Here is a 20439-nt window from a genome sequence, read left to right on the forward strand (position 1 = left end):
CTGTATAAGACGTCCACTCTTAGTATATCATCCCCTGTCTGAATCATCCTTTCTTTTGAAGATGCACTCATTGACGATGAATTGTTCTTATCTACATTTTAGTGTCTACACAAACTTGGAACTTATTCCAAAGTCTTTGAGTAATTCTTTGCCTATACCTTTCGCAATACACTCTGAAACCACATACCACATGACTATTATCCTCATCTAGTTGTCTTGTAGAAATGTTTCATTAACCAATTAGAAGTGTACTAACTTGATCGATTTCTACCATCGTTCTTGTCTTATATTAAGTCCTTTCTATATAAAGACAAAACTTCTGGCTGCTTTAATCCATACGGGTTTTCTTATTTGTTTCTATACGAATAAATGTCTCCAAATATTGGGGCACTCAAGTTTCTGTTAGTTTCAAATCATTTGCTAAATGATTTTACTTGCAAGACTTTTGCTGTTCGGTAACTATACTCAATAACCTGACCATATTGAACCAAAATGCATTCTAACCCATTCTAAGAAATACAATTATAAATCGCAAGATCGTCTCGATCACCAAGTAGAACCAACATGGTTAGGACACTAACCCTTTTCTTAACTTAAAAAAATTTCTCTCATGCTTATCTTTCTAATCAAACTTTTCCCTCCTCCTTATTGTCATTGTCACTGATGTCATTATCTTTCTTAAACAATTTCCTTATAAGAGTTGGCCATTACTAAAGTTCCTTGTTTCGGTAGATATCTCTATCATTTCCCACTTCATTTAAATTTCAACACTTGTGGAATTTACGTTGATTCCTTCATGTCTACCTATTTCTTTAATAACTCAAAATTTAAAAACTTCACATATAACTATTCTTTTCTTTTCTTAGGATCATCAATTCGTCCTTCCAGTGTTTGGTGTACTCACCCTTCGTATTTGAATAAATAACACATTATTAAAGCCTTGTATAAATTACTGTCTCTAGCAGATTTTCAAACTTAATTTCTACTTGATAGTAACTCCATTCTTAAATCAACCATAGAGAAGTATATTGCTCTTCCCAACAGTTCAACTCAATCATCATTTCAGTTACTTATGCTTGATTGTCTAATTGAGCTTTCCATAATTGATACACCAAGCCTTATAACTCCTTTATCCAAAATTTCTGGCAGTCGAATTGCCAGTCTTCTCATTTCAACTAGTACCACTCTGTGCAGTCTTTTTCCACTGATTTAATTCTAGGTATCGCAATAAAATTCACTTCTCTACTATGAGATAAGCAAAGTTGTTTATCTGTAAACACACCTTGACCTCTTTAATCATGAGGATTTCTTCAATCTTGAGTATTTCTTGACGGATATTCACTACATGTGTGACACACATAGGCTTCACATCCTCGTCTTCATAATCCTTTTAACTTAAAATAAGGGTCTGAATTTCTTAACGTGCTTTTATCCTTGAAGCATAACTTCCTCGTCATTCATAGACTTCATGTTAATCTGTTTCTTCTTGTACGTATTTGTGCATCGTAATCCTATAACAAATCCATTCCTAGGGTTCTATCAAATTTTTCTTAATTTGGAAGATATCATATTCACGATGAAAGAACAATCTGTTATCTTAATGTCAAAACGTTAACATACCTGACCAACGTGAACTTTGTCCTGATCGACTACTCTTATAACCAAATTTGGTCATAACGGTTGATCATAAATTACAGCGTTCCTATTACCACTTCTATATTTTGAACTATATATTTCTTAGATATAACGAAGGTCCTTACCTAAAAATTCCGATGCTCGTGATGGTCTTATGACACCTTGAAATTTTAGTTGTTTGGAGTAGTTCCTTAAAATACCTTATAGAATAGCCCACCATACCACACTTGTTACAAGTAAAATCCGGATCCACTCTTACACTTATACTCGTGCATTTTTCAGTAAAGTAATCCATTTTATTTTCTTCAACTTTATCTATATTTATTTTCTTCCCTAGATCACTTACTTTCTCCTTTTATAATCACAGCCTTATAAACCACTGCTCACATAAGTTCGAAGTTCAAATACAGCCATCCAGCTTCTAACCTGCTACTTAATCCGATGCTTAAAGCTCTTGGCTCTTTTTACATCCTTAAAAGCCTATTTCTGACACCATTTATGTTAAATCAGTAATCTTGGGCTTATAACCGCTTTGCTTATATTTTCTTATTTTTAACTTCAAAGTCTTACCCCCAAGTGCTCCTTCATACAGTCTTGTGTATCCTTTACTAGAAACGGCTCCGTAAATCTCTACCATGTCATCTTACTTTCTCTTTCCATTTCTCTAACTGATTTCCACTAGATACCAACTTGAAAACTCTGTCTTTTGGTCTTCACCAACTTTAACCATGCCAAAAGTTTTATCTATTTACTTAAGCCAAACTCTGGCTTTGGTCAGTTCCACAGTTTCCTGAGCCTATGGGAATTTGACATCTTATGAGGATATAAAAATTACCACTTACGGCTTAATGCTATTGTTATTGTTGTGTCAAAGCAGCAGTTATTGTCAGACTGGTTATAAAATTTGGGTTATGGTAGGGTTAGTTTGACTCCAAACTTCCAGTGTTATAGGTTTGAGAAATTGGCTTGAGAGCGATATCCTCTTGACGAGTAAACAAGCAACTTACTAAGCAATATGCTACATGCTTAAGAAACCATGTCATTTCTATCGTTGTAAAAGGATTTAATTCTATCTTTTTAGTACAATAAAAAGATTTAACTTATGCAGCCTTATTACCCTATAAGTTGCTCGCTTTCCTCAAGGAAATAACAAGGTATGGTTTATTGGTAATAAAACAATTTTGGAATGTTAAGGTGGGTATATAAACAGTTGTATATGGAGGAAATAGTAAGGTGTTCAACGAATATGAAAAAAAGGACGTACATCTGTAAAGGTAAAAGTTATGGTTCCAACACTTGAGTTCAAAAATAACAGGAGAGAAAACAGCAGTTCGACGATTAGTCAAAGGGGTAAAATAATGGGAAAAACAACCCTAACTGTCACAAGCTGCTAGACAACAACAAGGAAATTATCGAAATCAATGGTGACCTACACATTTGAAAAGATTAACTTAGAACCATCTGATACTAACGTAAAATAGTATCTAAACAAGTTCTACTAACTGAGCTGAGTACCACGCCAACAACTTCTTTTCCCAATAGCTTAATATCTCCATTGTCGAGCAATTCTTAACACAGTCCACATCCATCTTTCCAACTTCATCAGTCTCCCAGTCCTTTCCCAAGAAGTGTAAACAGATGATCCTTCCCGAAGACGACCACATGCCATCTCTTCTAGACGTTCAATCCTAGATACCCACTCACTTTCAGAAACGACTACCCGTTGCCTAGTCTCATTAGACATCTGATCAACTAAGGATCTTAATTCTGAACCCTGTCCAAACACCATTTCTCGGTCGCGTGATAGCTCCGCATAAATGTAGTAGGGAATTTGTGGAACTAGAATTATCACAGGGGCCGAAACAGGTTCCATAGCTGGTAAGACAAGAGTCTCGGTAGTCGATCTGACCGGCTGCCACACAATTTCTTCCTCAAAATCAATCTCAGACTCGTAATCATGACTAGACGCTAAGGCTGAAGGGTCGGTAGGAGAAGTCCTATGTGATTCATCATCATTGCTGCTGCTATCCGGCATCTGTGATAATATAGGTATGCAAGGTGAAATGAAAAAGGTTATCTTAAATTCTAACGCCATCGTATCATAGAGATCTTAAACTCGAGACTATATCCTACAATCCCAACCCAAACTCTATATAGTTTAAAACTTAATTCCTAACTTAACATTCCTACAACCCACCTAATCGTGACTTGTTTCAGTGACCAAAACCTGTAGCTCTGATACCAAACTGTGATACCCTCACAATCAGGGACCTAGATTGTGGAGTCACCATGCTACAAATTACAATAATATAAAACAGAATCATAAATATAATGCCATGGCCCCTTGCACTGCTACAGGATCTAATACAGGTTAAGGTATGAAACAAGTTACATCTAACTACACAACATGATGCTATTACAATCTTTTCTAAATACAAAAGATAACTTCATATAGAAGCTGCCACTGATCTACCCCCTTTCTAGCTACCTGCGACAGCATAGCAAATCTAACTGTGCGCGAAGGTCTAAGGTTAGCATTCTTCCTAGCTGACCTTCTAAATCCAACCATACTCGAGCTTAACTATAAAATTTAGATAACAAAGCAACGTGAGCTACAAAAGCTCAGCAAGTAACAATAACATTAAAATAGTTAAGCTATCAAAGATCAATAGGTATCAAGGCCAACTAGGATATTCAAATGGAAATCCAATATAAGGAATAAGGAAAGGAATTATAGAAAAATTCCTTATCAACAATTCAAAGTTCAATTTTTCTTTCAAAACTTTTCATAAAATCCTTTCTAACATATTTTCAAAACCTTTTTAAAAACCCTTTTCAAGCAAACATTTCTAAGCAAATCTGTATTTCAAAACATATCTTTTGATTGGAGTTTTTCCCACAACAACATGGACACTACGGGTGATCAGCCACGTAATGCCCCCCATCAAGACCTATTTGTCCTTCTGAGCTTCCATGTATAGAGGATCCCCAAGACCAGTATAAAACCAGTCATCTAGACTTATTGACAATGCTAGCGCTAGAGTTATTGCCACTGCTAGCACAACACAACCAAAAATGCTGGACCGGCGTCACTCGACCACTTACGCCTCCAATCCATAGGAATCCGTAGAAAACATTTTAGACGGAATTCCTACATCACTTTACAAAACAGTTTTACTTTTTAACAGTTTACCATCCTTTGAATGAGATAAGACTTTATATGAAAGTCTGAATTTATATTTACGTTCAATTCAGAATCAGAAGATTCATTTCAATCAACTGAATATCCAAGAGAAATCAGGGTTTAAACATATGTATTTTCAAAATGAACAGATGGTTCTCATAATGAATGAAATTATAAGCATTTGAAAAATATAAAGGAAACACGCTTATTTGTCAATGGCTGAGATATAGTATTCAAAATTTAAATCAACAGGCAGGAATATAAGAAAGAGAGAGAGAGAGAGAGAGCAGTTGAGATTTCGTTACATGCCTCTCAAAAGTATCACACTGTTATGGATAAAAAACTAAGGTTATTATCTGCTGTATTTATTACTAAGATTCGGGAGCTCAAGGCCGTTAATGGCTGCTCTCGTGTTTCGTGGCTCGATCTGCCTTTACGAGATGCCTACGTATCTCTGTGAATTAGAGAATCAAGCCAAAAACATAGTTCTGATTTGTGGGGTGAGGCCCCTTATATAGATGTTGGGAGTCCTTGAATTGGACTTGGTATAGGAGACTTGGTGGGCAAGTCTCATAATTAGAATGGACTTTGGAGTCCTAGATAGTAGGAAACTGATTCCTTATCTTTTTAGGTCCCCTTGAGGCTAATCTCTAAGGATTTATATCCTTATCGGGACTCTTCTCAACATCTGATTTTTCCCTTATTAATTAATTACGAAATTAATTAATAATCAGGGCTTTTGGGCCTTTTTTATTCCATCAGGCCTGATCTGGTCCATCAGACTTAACCTTTCTGGTCTAAGTATCATATATCTTTTTATTGGGCCTGGCAGTCCACAGCTTGTACAATTAATGCAGTATTTATACAATCATAATTTATTTATCCCTATCATTTGCCCCCCAACTTTTGGGAAATATTGATTAGGTTTCGCAGAAGTTAAGTCTATTCGTTCCCTTACAGGGTTTCGTTTTTCCGTAAAGTGTGGAGCGACCTACACATTTACAATGAATTTTCCTTTTATTCAGGAATTATCTTAATTTCCAGGAATTTTTTGTAACACCCCCAGATCCGGGGTCGGGGATCCGGGTCGTCACGGTCTTTCTTTCCACAATATCACTTCACTTAATTAATAATAAATAACCTTATGCTGTGACCCCACACTAACACACACCACAACCCGTTATAGTCTCAGAGATGAAATTTAAATAAGTACAAGTCTTTGAATCCACAATTTAAAAGTTATTACAACCCACAATGATTACTTGATAAATTTACAGTTAATTGCCATTATCTGCCACAAGTTATAATTATACATAATTGATTCTCAAAAGTAGATGGTCTGATCTACAATAGATCTACCTCTGCAGCTATAGCAGCTACAACATCAACGGGAAGACGCGGGACGCTTCCCACGCGCTTGCGCTGGGTCTGCTGGGGTCTGGCCATCTTTCCTAACTGTTGTTGTGTGATGAAGAAATAAAGCAAGGGTGAGCAGCAAGCCCACCAAAATAATATGTATAATGATTTACAATATATGAGCCTACTCATAATACTCATGAAAGTCTTGGTCAAAAGAAATGAACCAAGTTTGATATCTTAATGCGATGAAGTCGCAAAATATTCAGTATATATACATATATACTTTTCAAAATATTGGAAGTCCTCTTCCATGCATAATATACACAAAGTCCCAGTGTATAACTGTATATAAAAAAAATATCGTTGCAAGGTGATCTCATATATCTAACCTTGTCTCAACGTTTTTCTGAAAATCTTTGTCATTCATAAGACAATTATTAATTAGATATAAGTTTAAAAGATGAGGTTACCAAATACCCCAATATACTTATATCTTTCCCAATACTACTTGAACTACCACCGTTCAAGTTATAATCAGTTTCAAAAGTTCATCACATAGATGAGACTACAAGACAAGATTTGAATAGATTCAATCTTTGAAATATTATTGAATGAAATAAAGTTACGAGATACTTTATTTAGTCCCGATATATATATATCCACATATATATATCTCTTAAACATTTCCTGGAACCTCTGTTATGTAAAGTATGAACAGAGTTTGAAACATCCAATGAATTTTGGAAAGGAAAAGAATTTTGGCATAAACCCGATATCTCGCTGATCAGGCAAAGATACCAATAAGTAACCTTTTCTACTAGTAGATGGACGAATTCCCCACTGGTCATCACCCTGGTCATAATTAAGACCTATGCTGGACTGCCACTCAGCCACTTATGCATTTGATGGACTCCCACTGAGCCACTTACACAATAATAGACCGTACCCCGGCCTGTCGCTTATGCCGACTCAATGAGAGGGGCTTACTTCCCGAACGTTGGGCAAGTAATCAATTCATTTACCAAATCTGCAACCTTGTTGCGAATATAAAATACACCACAGAGCCGGATTCCCCAGGTTTTGAGCGAGTATTTAAATCCCCTTAAAAGGAAGATCTTAAATATAAAAAATGAGTTTTGGGATCCGCTCTGACTTTTAAAAATCATTTTGAAGACTCGAAAACACTTTAAAGAGTGTTTGGAGTAAGGCTGATTTAATGAAGTAAATCAGTCCCCAGAATATTTTAGAAAATGACTGAATATTATTATTTTAATTAATATTCCCATAAAGAATAATCTTTATAAAAATAATTGAAGTAGAAGTTTTAAAACTTATACTTAAAACGAATATTAAATAACCAAAGATATACTTATATAAAAGTATTATCTTTATTTGAATAACCGAAAATAAGTTTGATTATTTACACCTTATTCTTTAATAAAATAAAGAATATACCTCAGCAAATAATCGGAGTCATAGATCCTCAAATGAATATTCAGATAATATTCAATAAATAAAATACGCTGAGTCATAATACCTCGAATGAATATTATAAATAATATTCATTAAATAAAATAAAGGAGTCATACATCCTCAAATGAATATTCAAATAATATTCAATAAATAAATAAAAGGAGTCATAAGTCCTCGAATGAATATTCAAATAATATTCAATAAATAATATAAAAGAGTCATAAGCCCTCGAATGATATTCGAAATAATATTCAATAATAAATAAAGTTTAAAGTTATCGAATAAACCTTATTCGATTAATAGTTTGGAAAACTATAACCATATATAAATAAATAAATATATATATATATATCCATATCCATATATATACAAAATCTACTCGGGATCCTCGACTCCCGGTTTTAGAAAATATTTTCACCTTTGGGTCCCTATACTAAGGGTATACGCAAATACCGCTTATCTCTAGCATAGGTATTATGCAACGAATAAGCATTTGAACCAACAGATATATATTTCAAGAATATGAAACAGGCATGCATATATACCATATCACATGCTACAATATATCGCAACATTTGCTAATATAAACATCATGCATCTATCGCAAGATAATGCATATACATATATACATCACAACAACAGTATAACGGATAGAATACTTGCCTGAGCGACTGGGGTTACGAATGGCTCGGGACGAGTCTGGTAACCTATAAACAACAAGTAAGTTGGAATTAAACCAAAGTCACTTGTAAATCTATACTTTAACTAACTTAGACTCTAACGCTTATTCTGCGCTTACTGATTCGCTTAAGTCACTCGGGTACCCTCGGCTCCACCATTTTTAATAATTTAACCTTTACGAGTTTTAAAGCGATTCCTTCGCGAATGTCTTACCAACTGCCTAACACACTTACCATAAATGTTTCATACATTAATTAACCCTTTTTGGTCTTTAACCTATGTTTCAAAGTAAGGCGAGGGAAAAAGTTTCGTTCGCGAAACGCCGTTACTTGAAACGGTCGTTTCTCCTAAACCGTGCATCGGAATCGAACGAACTACATATCAAAACGAAGCTCGTAACATGAGCTACCTAAACATGGCAGTGGTCACAATCTAGCAGGGGGTCCTCGGGTCCTAATGTTATGCACAAAACAGTCTAAATAAAATCGGACGTTACGACGGCTATGTTTACGCGATTACCAATATTTATACCACTCCAATTCTTTACCAATTCACTACAAACCACCCAACCATCATCAATACCTCAAACACAACTTATATCAAGGCAAAGTCAGTCCATAATCTCAAGGTTTTCCAACTTATTCAACCACAAACATGATCTACTAACCATAACTTAAGATTCATTAACCATTAACCAAGATTCATATCCAAAATCACCACAAATCCAACCAAACCATCTATCATACATGGATCTTGCTATACATACATGGATATTTCTATATATACATTAATCCATCCATAAACTCATCAAAACTCAAAGTTCAAACTATAAGTTAAAGGTGAAAGTTGTTTATACCTCCTTGAAGCTTCCTAACACAACCCAAGAGCTTTGAATGCCTAAAAGAACCTTGATCCTTGCTTGTATAACCTTAATCTTTCATAAAAATTCAAGAAAACTAAAGTTATTTCTTGAAGGTTACTATTCACCATCTTCTTCCTTGATTTATAGAAAAAGATTGGCTTGGAATTAGAAGCTTAAACTTATAGGAAGTATGTAACTATCCATGGGGAAGCTTAGATAATTACCTTGCTAAATAGTAAGTGGTGGAGCTTGGATCTTCAAATTTTAAGAAATGGGCCGAGAGCTAGCTTGGGAAGAAGATATTTTTGTGTTTTGTTTGATGAAAATGAAATGATTTGCTTGGTTGGTTGATTTTTGTGTTGTTTTTGGTTAATGACTTAATTAACCTTGATTTTGTGTGGTTATAATTCAACCACACTTCCTTCCCTTCTATGTCATGCTTGTGTCACCTTGCACATGTCATTATGCTCCCACTTGTCCACACCTTGTGGTTTGATGATGTCACAATCCCTGGCTTCTTGTACAAGCTTGTCTCTTGGTCACTTATTTGTTTTACGGTTCGCTTATCTTTCGTTCTCGTTTATCGTTTGAGGGATCATACCCGGGATCTTATTACTTAGGTTCCCTTAACCTTTCTCAATATATTATATTCCTTTTATGATCCTCTCCTATAATCCTTTAATTTCAATCCTTTTTATCCTGTTACCTTATACTCAATTCTCTCCGTATCTTGTGGATTTCCGGGAAAAATCAAAGTGTTCGGAATTGGATTCTGACGATCTTTACATACACTTATATACCACATAGAGTACTAATAATATCCCCTAAGATCAATAACAGAACCCCTACATAGCGTGGCATGAAAAGTTTTCTCGTTCAGCAAAAACACTATTCATAAGGGTTTCAAAATTTCTCAAAAATTGGGGTTATTACAGTCTCCCCTCCTTAAAAGGATTCCGTCCCGGAATCAGATAGAAAACAAATGGGGATACTTTCTTAGCATTACACTTTCTAACTCTCGAGTCAATTTTCCACATTGTGGTTCTACCACCAAACTCTGCCTAGTTTGATAATCTTTCTCCTAAGCAGTTATTCCTTTTCACTCTATAACCCTTCCTGGTTGCTCCATATAGGTTACGTCGGGTTGCATATCTATGCGCTCATATGCCCCTATTTGACTGGCATCCGAATTACACTTCCTTAACATTGATACGTGGAACACGTTATGAACTTGCTACATATTCGGGGTTAGGGCTAGCTTATATGCTAACTTCCCAAACGTCTTAATATATCCAAGGGTCCAACAAATTGTAGACTTAGCTTTCCTTTCTTTCCGAACCTCATCAATCCTTTCCAAGGGATACCTATAACATTACTAGGTCCCCTATTTCATACTCTTTATCCTTTCGTGTCAAATCAACATACTTATCATGTCCATCTTGGGCTACTACCAGCCGTCCTCTGATTAGATCTATCATATCCTTGGTCCTTTGGACTACTGCGGGTCCGAGCATCTTGCGCTCTACAACTTCATCCTAACATAAGGGAGATCGACATTATCTTCCCTCAAGGATCTCATAAGGCGACATCTCGATAATGACATATGATCTATTGTCGTAAGATAACTCAATCCGAATTAAGTGATCATTCCAAATTCTTTCAAGTCTATTGCACAGACTCTCATTATAGCTTTTATCATTAGAGCTTCTGCTTCTCAATACCCATTCTTTTCCAGTTCGTAATCGCTACTACCTTCCGTTCCTAATATTATACTGGTTATACTTTTGCTCGTTAGCGTTCTATAACCTTTTAATAACCACGTCAACCTTAGTATCACGAATGTGTTCCCATTCCGCATACTACCACCACTTTATTACTCCTTTTTCAGTTGTTTCTATTTTCCAAAATTTGATCAATCAAATAGAAGTAAAGGAATTTGTTGAGAGATCACTATGATCATGAACACTTGTTATATTGTATAGTTAGTACAGAAGGTGGCCAGCCTTTAGTACTTGACAAGCAATTAAACAATAGCTGGTATCCTACTCGGCTTCTATCACACAGATAGATAGTCATTCGGCAATACCTCCCCTTTTGGAAGGGTTGTTCTTCTCAGCTTACATGAAATGAAAAGAAGAGAAAAGAACGAACTGAAGAGAATTGTATATATGAAAAAAATATACTGCCACAAAATATCTGGCTTGGAACCTACCTCTGAACTATAGAGGTTTGTCATAGGAGAACAAAACATATACGTATTTATATCAGCATCAAGCATTATAGCCTCGTATTTCCCATGCCTAAATATTTTCGCTATCCCGTCCATCATTCTATGAACCCACACTCTTCCTTGAGCTTATACATAATCACCTTTGAAACTCCCTCGACATCGAAAATCGAATCTGGGATCTCATTCTAGACATCATCGTTACTTGAATTTCTATGCTTGCACCGCAACCTTCCTCGTATAATAATACGACTCTCTATTGATAAGAAAGAATAATTATTCACTAGGTAGATACTCTACTTAATTAGTCTATTAATGATAACTTATACACTACCACTACCCGATTAGTGGTACTCAATCTCAACACCCATTCCAATACAACTCTCACGGTTGTAATCAGCTCATTAATCGCAGAATCATTACTGCCTTACTATGGTCCACCACTGACCTACTGTAGTCATTCATTTTCCATGAAGTCTTAATAACTAACCATACGGAGTCCATACATCTCGTATCTAATTCTCCTAAGGAGTTAACATAACCACCAATCACAATTCATGAAGAACACTCCAAACTCTGACGTACTTTCATGACATGAAGCAGATAAAATTTGCAGAAGAGTTTCGCTCAAAGCAATGATAGCAGGTTAATACCATTCTTAATCATATGCCTTCAATAGAAGACTTAACTCAAAGGTTTGTTTAGTCCTTTTTGAACTATGGTCCTGGCTTATCTCAAGATAGTATCTTCTGAGATAGATAGCCCGCTCATGGCGATTACACGAATTAAACCTTTACTAACTACTATTACGGTTGGGTATTGCACAGTCATCAGAAGGAATGTCAATCTTCCAAACCATAATACAACCTTCACAGTTTTAACCATCATCACTGTATTCCTTTGGCACAAGTGCCTATAATTATCCTCTTACCTTTAAAGTGTCGGCCACCTCTTTGGCCTTTCCTGATAGTACAATTTCCTTACAGTCAATGTCATTTTAACCACCTCCAAATAATTTTCTACCTCATTTCAATCACAGCTTATGTGAAGATGTATTCCTTAAAATCTGATGAGTAAAAAAAAATCACCATTTTTCCATAAGTTATTGCCTCAGTCTTTAGAGGTTAATCACTGTCACGACTGACTCTCAACTATACTTAGAACATCTTTTATCTTAAGTCCTAATTGCCTAGAACAATTTCAACCTTTACTAGTTTGATCCATACTTTCTCGTGGTTTAACACGTGCCCCACTTGGCATCATTATAATTACGTCATATTTCCTTTATCCCCATTTCCATTCTTGAGAATTTTGAATATTACCTTTTTCCTTATAAAACCTCTAAGGTTATCCTTCAATCGTTCCTCCTGTATTCCCTAGATACAGGGCATATCACAATACCATTTACTAATAGTAGAACCATTGTTTATATACTTCTGAAGAATTTCTCCACTGATCCTTAAAGGTTATTATTACCTTAATCCTTTCCAATTCATACTGTCAAAACTCATACTATCCCTATTAAGGGTGAAATGCCAACCTTTATGCATTCCCCTAGGATTCGTTTTAAGTTACCGATGTTCTATCCTTAATTCCACCTTTAAAAAGGTACAAGCATCCTTCCATGGATAAATAAAGTCATATATCCCTGATATGGGTATCTTATTCAATCATTCCCACCTCGATAGTAAATGCCTAATTTCACAATAACATCTGTATACAAAATGAGGTTAATCAAAATGGCCTCCAAAAGATAACAACGGTTATCCGCTTTTCTTGCCTAATCTGGTAACGATAACATGGATGTTCTGGAAGATATTGGTCGTGTTCAACGTGAACTTCTTCTTAATAATTCCTTATTTACTTCTGTTGTTTATCTCAACAGTCACCTCAATGTTGGGATATCTTTCATACCTGGCGTCTCCCTTTCTGGGTATCAAGCCACCGGTCTTACATTTCCTTCTTGAAGGTCACTTCCTTCATCCAATTTTCTTAATTTCTTACTTTCTTATCCCCTTAGTCTATCCGCGTCTCATTATTTATCCTTCGAATTATCTCAAGGTTTCCTCGAATCCTCCCAACTTACAGGGGATAAACTATATGCATCTCTCATGCCTTCAACCGTCAACTTTAACTCATGGTGAATCACCCTCATCCTGACGATCATATACTTTTCTATTTCTATTAATAGGAGTCTTTAGGGTTTCCTCATACCCAACTCCCTTATCATTCCTCAAACTCTGTTGCCTTTTTATTCCTTTCCACTTCAATTCCTTTTTATTTTCCTTTCTCTTATCATTATTTCATGAACCAACACAACATAAGCATTGATTTCAAATATCCCGTCATTCTGGATTCGCGTCTTCAGAACGAATCTTAACAACTTTTACAGCTTAGATTCATAATTCATCATACTCGTCTGCCTTTGTTCTGGCTCTAAAGCTTTTACACTATTCCATAACCTTGGGAATTACGATCCCGAAAACAATTGGCTGAACTTTAATCAGTTTATTATAATCTCTTGCTCCGTGCCTTCCTTGGCCTTTCACCAGCGGGTGGTCTCTCTCTTGGGAGGGTAAGTGACAAAACAGTCTTTTGTGGTTCGTCAATCATTTAGAATCTCAAATGATTCATCTATTTCCTTTAGCCAGGCTCTTGCCTCGACTGGGTCAGCTTGTTCCTTGGAACTCTGAGAGCTTAGCGACTTAAAGGTCATGAAAGAATTTCCCACCGCACTGTCTCCTCAGAGTGGTGGTTGGGGATAATAGTCTAAGTTCTGTCTAGACAGGTCTATGAATTGCCGTATAGGAGTACCGTCTCGGGTCTCCTTTCCTTACTCGACTTTCTGTTTCCTTATTATGAAATGTTTCATCCTACTCCCCATAATCGGGGTCATCTTTTAATTTAAAATCCTCATTTTCCACTCCATTATGTCATGGGTTCCTTCTATCTTGATGGCGACCTCCCTGACTATCGCGTTCAGGGTTTGCTCTAAATCTTATTCCTCAACTATGGCTCTCATCTAAGTTCTCATCCTTACACTCTTGAACTTTCGGAACCCAAATTCTATAGGAATACCTCATTTTTCCCTTATCATCTTTCTCGATATTAATCTTTTATCTAATTGTTGGCTCTCTACCTTCATTCATAACTTTTTCTGGCAGAATATGATCTTTTCCAATAATTCGGGCTGTATTGCAATCTCAAACAGCTTTTCGGTACCGGCTCCGGTTACCTTCACTTCTATTTCCATTTTCTCAAAATCTCTTATAAACTCTCCAAAAGACATTATCATCTTGAGTCTCTCCTTTTTACTAAGGGCATCAGCCACCATATTGGCTTTCCCCGAATGATAAAGAATCTCCCAATCATTATTCTTGATTAGCTCTAACTGCCTCCTCTGGCATATGTTGAGCTCTTTCTACGTGAAAATGTACTAGAGCACTTATGGCTTAGGTAATTCTTGCACTTCTCTCCATACAAGTAGTGCCTCCAATCCTTAGGGTAAAACTATTGCCACGAGCCTAAGCTCATGAGCGGGGATATCGAATTTCATATTACCTTAATTGTCTTGACGCAGACGCGATTATCTTGCTGCGCTAAGAAGCACCCTAATTCCTTATGCGAAGCGTCACTTACAAATCACAAAATCTCCTTTTTCCATCCGGCAACGCCAACATAGGGGCCGTCACCAACCTTTGCTTCAGTTCTTAAAAGCTGTTCTCGCATTTCTCTATCTATTCGAACTTCTCAGTCTTATGAGTAAGCCGCGTTAAAGGGGGCTACTATCTTTACAAATTTGAACGAACCTCCGGTAGTGATCGACCAATCCTACCTCTGGTAGTTGACCTAACCATGGTCATCAATTCATCAGTGGCCCTTTATCCATTCTTGTCAGGATCCTCCATGGGATCCTCCTCAGCAACTATCCCTTCTAGGACAACATCCTTAATATCAACATCATCCGGTCCTGCATTAGGACACTCTATCGGATCCACAATCCGATCTCCAATTAGTAATAAAATATCATCGCGCTGTTGCTCCTCAACCTCAGGGTTCGGAGTCCCGCTACTCTATACGATAACGAACTACGCTTCTATCGCTACATTTATAAGGGTTCCCATAAGGGTTTTAACTGTCAGTACTACGTTAGGTAGTCCGACTATGAACTTGGCAAGAGTTCTTATTATCTTAGTGAACTTATTATCTTTACGTCCCATCATCTCTGAGGTTTATAACGCTTAGCTCTGATACCATTTCTGTAACACCCCCAGATCCGGGGTCGGGGATCCGGGTCGTCACGGTCTTTCTTTCCACAATATCACTTCACTTAATTAATAATAAATAACCTTATGCTGTGACCCCACACTAACACACACCACAACCCGTTATAGTCTCAGAGATGAAATTTAAATAAGTACAAGTCTTTGAATCCACAATTTAAAAGTTATTACAACCCAAAATGATTACTTGATAAATTTACAGTTAATTGCCATTATCTGCCACAAGTTATAATTATACATAATTGATTCTCAAAAGTAGATGGTCTGATCTACAATAGATCTACCTCTGCAGCTATAGCAGCTACAACATCAACGGGAAGACGCGGGACGCTTCCCACGCGCTTGCGCTGGGTCTGCTGGGGTCTGGCCATCTTTCCTAACTGTTGTTGTGTGATGAAGAAATAAAGCAAGGGTGAGCAGCAAGCCCACCAAAATAATATGTATAATGATTTACAATATATGAGCCTACTCATAATACTCATGAAAGTCTTGGTCAAAAGAAATGAACCAAGTTTGATATCTTAATGCGATGAAGTCGCAAAATATTCAGTATATATACATATATACTTTTCAAAATATTGGAAGTCCTCTTCCATGCATAATATACACAAAGTCCCAGTGTATAACTGTATATAAAAAAAATATCGTTGCAAGGTGATCTCATATATCTAACCTTGTCTCAACGTTTTTCTGAAAATCTTTGTCATTCATAAGACAATTATTAATTAGATATAAGTTTAAAAGATGAGGTTACCAAATACCCCAATATACTTATATCTTTCCCAATACTACTTGAACTACCACCGTTCAAGTTATAATCAGTTTCAAAAGTTCATCACATAGATGAGACTACAAGACAAGATTTGAATAGATTCAATCTTTGAAATATTATTGAATGAAATAAAGTTACGAGATACTTTATTTAGTCCCGATATATATATATATCCACATATATATATCTCTTAAACATTTCCTGGAACCTCTGTTATGTAAAGTATGAACAGAGTTTGAAACATCCAATGAATTTTGGAAAGGAAAAGAATTTTGGCATAAACCCGATATCTCGCTGATCAGGCAAAGATACCAATAAGTAACCTTTTCTACTAGTAGATGGACGAATTCCCCACTGGTCATCACCCTGGTCATAATTAAGACCTATGTTGGACTGCCACTCAGCCACTTATGCATTTGATGGACTCCCACTGAGCCACTTACACAATAATAGACCGTACCCCGGCCTGTCGCTTATGCCGACTCAATGAGAGGGGCTTACTTCCCGAACGTTGGGCAAGTAATCAATTCATTTACCAAATCTGCAACCTTGTTGCGAATATAAAATACACCACAGAGCCGGATTCCCCAGGTTTTGAGCGAGTATTTAAATCCCCTTAAAAGGAAGATCTTAAATATAAAAAATGAGTTTTGGGATCCGCTCTGACTTTTAAAAATCATTTTGAAGACTCGAAAACACTTTAAAGAGTGTTTGGAGTAAGGCTGATTTAATGAAGTAAATCAGTCCCCAGAATATTTTAGAAAATGACTGAATATTATTATTTTAATTAATATTCCCATAAAGAATAATCTTTATAAAAATAATTGAAGTAGAAGTTTTAAAACTTATACTTAAAACGAATATTAAATAACCAAAGATATACTTATATAAAAGTATTATCTTTATTTGAATAACCGAAAATAAGTTTGATTATTTACACCTTATTCTTTAATAAAATAAAGAATATACCTCAGCAAATAATCGGAGTCATAGATCCTCAAATGAATATTCAGATAATATTCAATAAATAAAATACGCTGAGTCATAATACCTCGAATGAATATTATAAATAATATTCATTAAATAAAATAAAGGAGTCATACATCCTCAAATGAATATTCAAATAATATTCAATAAATAAATAAAAGGAGTCATAAGTCCTCGAATGAATATTCAAATAATATTCAATAAATAATATAAAAGAGTCATAAGCCCTCGAATGATATTCGAAATAATATTCAATAATAAATAAAGTTTAAAGTTATCGAATAAACCTTATTCGATTAATAGTTTGGAAAACTATAACCATATATAAATAAATATATATATATATATATATCCATATCCATATATATACAAAATCTACTCGGGATCCTCGACTCCCGGTTTTAGAAAATATTTTCACCTTTGGGTCCCTATACTAAGGGTATACGCAAATACCGCTTATCTCTAGCATAGGTATTATGCAACGAATAAGCATTTGAACCAACAGATATATATTTCAAGAATATGAAACAGGCATGCATATATACCATATCACATGCTACAATATATCGCAACATTTGCTAATATAAACATCATGCATCTATCGCAAGATAATGCATATACATATATACATCACAACAACAGTATAACGGATAGAATACTTGCCTGAGCGACTGGGGTTACGAATGGCTCGGGACGAGTCTGGTAACCTATAAACAACAAGTAAGTTGGAATTAAACCAAAGTCACTTGTAAATCTATACTTTAACTAACTTAGACTCTAACGCTTATTCTGCGCTTACTGATTCGCTTAAGTCACTCGGGTACCCTCGGCTCCACCATTTTTAATAATTTAACCTTTACGAGTTTTAAAGCGATTCCTTCGCGAATGTCTTACCAACTGCCTAACACACTTACCATAAATGTTTCATACATTAATTAACCCTTTTTGGTCTTTAACCTATGTTTCAAAGTAAGGCGAGGGAAAAAGTTTCGTTCGCGAAACGCCGTTACTTGAAACGGTCGTTTCTCCTAAACCGTGCATCGGAATCGAACGAACTACATATCAAAACGAAGCTCGTAACATGAGCTACCTAAACATGGTAGTGGTCACAATCTAGCAGGGGGTCCTCGGGTCCTAATGTTATGCACAAAACAGTCTAAAGAAAATCGGACGTTACGACGGCTATGTTTACGCGATTACCAATATTTATACCACTCCAATTCTTTACCAATTCACTACAAACCACCCAACCATCATCAATACCTCAAACACAACTTATATCAAGGCAAAGTCAGTCCATAATCTCAAGGTTTTCCAACTTATTCAACCACAAACATGATCTACTAACCATAACTTAAGATTCATTAACCATTAACCAAGATTCATATCCAAAATCACCACAAATCCAACCAAACCATCTATCATACATGGATCTTGCTATACATACATGGATATTTCTATATATACATTAATCCATCCATAAACTCATCAAAACTCAAAGTTCAAACTATAAGTTAAAGGTGAAAGTTGTTTATACCTCCTTGAAGCTTCCTAACACAACCCAAGAGCTTTGAATGCCTAAAAGAACCTTGATCCTTGCTTGTATAACCTTAATCTTTCATAAAAATTCAAGAAAACTAAAGTTATTTCTTGAAGGTTACTATTCACCATCTTCTTCCTTGATTTATAGAAAAAGATTGGCTTGGAATTAGAAGCTTAAACTTATAGGAAGTATGTAACTATCCATGGGGAAGCTTAGATAATTACCTTGCTAAATAGTAAGTGGTGGAGCTTGGATCTTCAAATTTTAAGAAATGGGCCGAGAGCTAGCTTGGGAAGAAGATATTTTTGTGTTTTGTTTGATGAAAATGAAATGATTTGCTTGGTTGGTTGATTTTTGTGTTGTTTTTGGTTAATGACTTAATTAACCTTGATTTTGTGTGGTTATAATTCAACCACACTTCCTTCCCTTCTATGTCATGCTTGTGTCACCTTGCACATGTCATTATGCTCCCACTTGTCCACACCTTGTGGTTTGATGATGTCACAATCCCTGGCTTCTTGTACAAGCTTGTCTCTTGGTCACTTATTTGTTTTACGGTTCGCTTATCTTTCGTTCTCGTTTATCGTTTGAGGGATCATACCCGGGATCTTATTACTTAGGTTCCCTTAACCTTTCTCAATATATTATATTCCTTTTATGATCCTCTCCTATAATCCTTTAATTTCAATCCTTTTTATCCTGTTACCTTATACTCAATTCTCTCCGTATCTTGTGGATTTCCGGGAAAAATCAAAGTGTTCGGAATTGGATTCTGACGATCTTTACATACACTTATATACCACATAGAGTACTAATAATATCCCCTAAGATCAATAACAGAACCCCTACATAGCGTGGCATGAAAAGTTTTCTCGTTCAGCAAAAACACTATTCATAAGGGTTTCAAAATTTCTCAAAAATTGGGGTTATTACATTTTTCCTTTATTTCCGGGATTTTTCCCTAATCTTCTGGATTTTTCCCTAATTTTCTGGGATTTTCCCTAATTTTCTGGGATTTTCCCTAATTTTCTGGGATTTTTCCCTAATTTTCTGGGATTTTCCCTAATTTTCTGGGATTTTTCCCTAATTTTCTGGGATTTTTCCCTAATTTTCTGCCCTTTTTCGACCAGGATCCTAGTCGAAATTTCGACCTGGATCCTAGTCGAAAATAGGGGTCAGCCTTGTCATCCTGGTCGAAGGATTTCGACTAGGATTCACGACCTGGATTTCGACCAGGATCCTAGTCGAAATTTCGACCTGGATCTAGGTCGTCAATTCCCCACTTTTAGCTTCTGATCTTGAGCCCATCGACTAGGATTTCGACCAGGATCCTAGTCGAAATTTCGACCTGAATCCTGGTCGAAAATTCTTTGGTTTTCTTGATTCCTGGTCGAAGGATTTCGACTAGGATCCACGACATGGATTTCGACCAG

This window comes from Apium graveolens, chromosome 4 (genome assembly GCF_009905375.1).
Source record: "Apium graveolens cultivar Ventura chromosome 4, ASM990537v1, whole genome shotgun sequence".
NCBI classification, from domain to species: Eukaryota; Viridiplantae; Streptophyta; class Magnoliopsida; order Apiales; family Apiaceae; genus Apium; species Apium graveolens.